Raw genomic sequence first — 4,977 nt, 5'->3', positions numbered from 1 at the left:
TTCAGGAGTAGGAGCACTTTAAAATTAATACTTACATCTATACAAACACTAATTATTATGGTATAGTAAATTATGTTTCAAACTTAGACCCATTTATTTTGTTTAAAAGCAGACAAGCAGATGTAAATATATTTGTCGCTTGTCAGTGTCTGTCAATATATAGTTTTCTGTTGCTGCTTGCAATTTTAATCCACAAAATACTGCTTTTTATGGGGGTTTTTTTGTTGTTTTTTTTCTAATTTTTTTTTTATTACATGTTATATGGTCCAGTGTAATATGTTTAAACTAAAATAAACATGCAGCGGCATATTGTAGTTTTGCATTTGAACACTTTTGGGCTTCCAAAATTGATTAATCTTCCATAACATTAGCTGTCCATGTCGTCATAAAAGGTTTTGTTCTGTGTGCAAACTAAACTTTTGGACTTTGTCTTTGTGGTGTAACTCTATATTTAGCAGCTGTATAAATAACACTTTTTTTCCACCAAATAGCTGGAAGTCTGTCTGTTTGCTAACATATCACCTACATCTTCAACTTTTCCCTCAAATGTTTTGGCCAACTCAGATTAGGAGCTCAGTCACATGGGATTCCTCTTGTCATTTGCAATTTCAAAGCATGCAACCAATCTCTAGCTTTCAAATTGATTGTTTTCCTTGAAAGAAAATAAACTGGGGTCAGTTTAATTCAATAAACCCAATGCTTGTGGAAATCCCAAGTCAAAGAAAGCCAGAGTGTAAACACTTAAGGAGACAAGGTGTTTATGTATACGTGTGTGGGAGAGTGAGCAGGAACACATTTGGGAGCTGACCTTGATTGAAAACAGAGCTTGACTGGAGCCTGCAGTCTGAAACGTGGTGTTTCTGACTCCGTCGTCTCTTGCCTCAGACAAAGCAGGGACACGCTGACAGACATTGACTCATAACTATGTGACATGCTCATGAATGCCATCGATCCCATTGCAGTCTTCTTTCCAATACAACAGTGTGGTTTGTGGTTTGTTTCTTGTTTAATTAGCAGGCACTCTCACACTTGCTTGAAACCACAGGAGAGGTTTGAGGGGGCATTGATCCCAGCCTCAATTTAAGATGCAGGGATGCAGGCATTGATATCACTGATTCCATACACACTGGGTTGGAACATTGAAGGGGATATTTATCTTTCCAAAGCAAGGTGAAATAGAATTTAAATCTCATGAATCATTTATGTACCTTCACACTGGTCCTAATCTACCTTTGCTCATATTCCAAATGCCCTGTACAGCTCTGACAGTCTTTTGAAACCATCTAAACATTCTAAGAAAGGATAACCAATATGAATTTCATGGCGAGAAATCAGAAGTCTGAGTAGAAGACCTCATGGGGCACATTTACCCTCAGGGCAGTTGTTCCACACAAACTTCTTGGTCCCGGACTACAGCTCTCATATTGCTCAGCCTCGAGGATTAAACAGCAGCAGTGTTAACAGCCCTGTTGTGCTTAAAATCTTTTTGTCCCCTGAAAACAGTTGTAAGATTCTGCCAATAGAGTGACGAATTTCTCTTGATCTAGAAATTACCCAGAGGCAAGCTTGAGAGGGTGCTAACGCTAATATGGAAATGTCCATAGGCGACAATATGTCAGTGTCAGACGGCTTTCTGGAGGAAGAGAGTTCCATTTCACCGTATTCTTTAAATTTGTTTCAGGATTATAAGCAGAGCAATAACCTGGAAAGAGACTAATTATTTTTGTCTGCTTTGCTTTATTTTCTTTAGTTTTCTGAAGTCTGTAATTACAGAAATAACTAAATGAAAAGTTTTATGTGATGCCAGTGAACTGTGGTTTATATTTTATATAAGATTGTAAATATAGTAGGTCCTGTGTGTGTGTATATATACATATAAAAAAAACTATCCATGAATAGTAGGTAAAGTAAGTTTTATAATTAAACAACACAAACCCATCACAAACCAAATCTATGACTAAATCTGTAGTTTGACATCTGTTTTTGCAGTGGCACTTCTATAAACACAGTTTCTTTCCTCCTTTTTGTACATTTGTACAATTTCCATCTGCAAATCTGCATTCTAAAGCAGCTCAAAATCAACTTATCAGTGCTTTGATAGATTAGTGTGGCTACCAGGTTTCTTGAAACAAGGAAAAAGGAAAATGAAGTGTTTAAATTTGATTAAAAACAAGTGGGGATGTCTCATATTGCAGCAATAATATCTGTATTGGAATTTATTGTAAAGTTGGGGCCGTGTCCCCGGACCTCAGCAATTCTATTCATGATTGAAATGTTACCATAGTGGGATGATGATGTAAACTACAACAAAACAAGATCCAGGCTGTGAAATTAAAGGAATTTTCCATTACGGCATTATTTTTCAGTTTGCTGATTACATCAGTGCTGCAGTATTACTTTTAAACTTGTGATATGTCCAAGTCTTCACTTTGTAGAAAGATCTAATTTGGTCAAGATGAGGGCCCGCTGCGTCTTTTCCTCCAAACTTATTGAACTTTGGTTACATAATAATTAATTACATAGTTTAGTATGAAATATGATTTAATTTGTGTGGTTCAAGTTAAGCTATAGTTCCCAACAACATAGCTGTGATTGTTTTCTTCCTTGCAATCAAAAAGGAAATGATTAAGACTCATACCAATCAATTCAATTTACTACCTGGTCGGATGAAACTCCAGCAGCATGCTCATAATAATAGACTGAAAGACACCATAGGAGACAAAGATGAGTTTATAGAGATGAGCTCTATAACTAAATCTCCTCAGAAAGTATGTGTCCATAACATCACTAACAGACTTGTTATTGTGAATTGATCTGTTTACATTCCTGTATTTTCTTTGACATCTTATTTTTGGAAGTACCCACAGTACCTTTAGTGCTGAATTTGGCCATTAGTGAGCTATTTGGATGCTCCCAGCATTCTTGAGTAGTTTTCAAATAGGTTGAAGATTAGTTTTACAGCTACAATTACATCAATATATGGGTCACTTTCACGCTTAACTTGACTATATACCTACTTTAGGTTTTGTTTTTTTGTTAAGTTCAATGAATGTGGCTGAAGGGATGCAAAGTAATGGAAACCTCCTGAGAGTGCTTTCTCCTTTGTTATAAGTGTGAGCAGTTTAATAGAGAGACGCAATTCCTGTTCAATCCCTCATGTTCCTAACTTAAGCTTAAATTTACAATTTAACAGGACACTGTTGATAGGATAAAAAAGAAAAGTATTGAATTGGACTGACAGACTAAATTACAGTTATTTACAGTATGAAATAGTTTCTGACAGGAACCTATTATTTCAGTTATTTGCAACTGCAATTATAATTTGCCACAAAAGATACAAAGGAAAAAGATCAAAAGCTTGTATTTTGGAGCTTTTTGAAACAGTAGTTATAAAAGCCCACATACAGAGTTTATCTGTGCAGTATACATAAATAAATGTGTACTTTTAAGGATGTATATTTTTATAATGGATTCTAAAAGTGATACATTTAAGAATATTAATAAGTTACTCCGCTCTAAGTGTATTTTTTTTTTTTGATTCCACTTTAAGGTACGTCAAACATTGTAAGACATCAAAACAGTGTATAGCGTTAAGATACAGGTTCTAGAGAATATGAGAAAGCTTAAGTCAACGTGTGTTCACACAGCCTTATTATCTTAGCCTAAACTGTTTTGACATGGTCTAATGACTGTTTGATATAAAACATTGGATCACACAACTTACATAAATCTATGCATTTCATTACGGTACCAGATGAGCGCATGGTAATTTAGTTAATTGTTTGCTGTAAGAGGAGACTGCCATCAGTGGTGCAATTGCAACGCCGCCATGATTGAATGATTTAATGTTGGCTGACAGATGCTGGATTTATACAAAATGCAGAGCAAATAAGTGTCCATGTTATGCTGAATTCAGTTTGTTGTTGAAGGTTCAACAGGAAGGCACTTGCATTCCTTTCAGCACAGATGCAGAAATTTATCTAAAGTGCCTTTTAGCATAAATATCACGTTGCCATAGGGTAATTAATTATACACAGCTAGAACGCAGCTAGACTGTGTACATGCCTGTACAAGTGTAGACACCTGACTTGCTTGGAAAGATTTAGCTCTTCTTGGCATGCAGGCTTCTGTGTGTGGATTTGAACAGATATTTTCCCGTATCAATAGCCATTGTCATGTTCAGAGAGTTATGGGGGTTTTGCAACAAAATGGCTATTGTAACAATGAAAATTATGAGTCTCTGACACAGAATTTTGCATAAATACACCAAAGGATCCTCACACTAAAGTATGATTATGCAGTGTTACTCTAGTTAACAAAGACTAACTCCTCCATTGGTGTCCAGTAAGATCCATTTGAATAAACTTAAATTATCTTTGGCATTTGTGTTTATCCTGAACAGGGATAATTCATTCAAAATGTAAACATATCATATGCTACATTAATGCATATGATATGTTTACATTTTGAATAAGGATTCAACATACAAAAGTTAGTTTAGCACTGGGATAAAGCAGTGATTTAGTAGGAGTTGGTTATGTCACCGAATTCCAAAACTGTGCTCACAATGATCTAACATCTCCCAACTAATATTAATTGTATAACAGAATTATGACATTAACATCATTAAAGTCTTTTCTTGGTAATTAAAACTACTTGTATATTGTTGGAGGCAATGTACTGTTTATACTGATGTTTTTGAGGCAGTCCAATCAGTGCCCAGAATCTAATTTTCCCTCTGAGAGAAATCAAAGCTTGTTGAAAATTAATTCAAAGCCATATTTTTCTTTATGGCTTCTTTGACTTTGGGAGACGTGAATGGGTTACTCAGCAGCAGGTTGTGTAAGGACTTGAGAGACCACTTTTCTTTGCTGGAAAAGTGAACACAGTCATCTTGTAGCACTCATTTGTCATGAACCTCTCTGCAGGGAAAAGCAAGCTAAAGAAAACATTTTGGAGCTCGACTATCAACACAAA

This window comes from Etheostoma spectabile, chromosome 4 (assembly GCF_008692095.1).
Source record: "Etheostoma spectabile isolate EspeVRDwgs_2016 chromosome 4, UIUC_Espe_1.0, whole genome shotgun sequence".
Lineage (NCBI taxonomy): Eukaryota > Metazoa > Chordata > Actinopteri > Perciformes > Percidae > Etheostoma > Etheostoma spectabile.
This window is presented reverse-complemented; position numbering follows the sequence as displayed.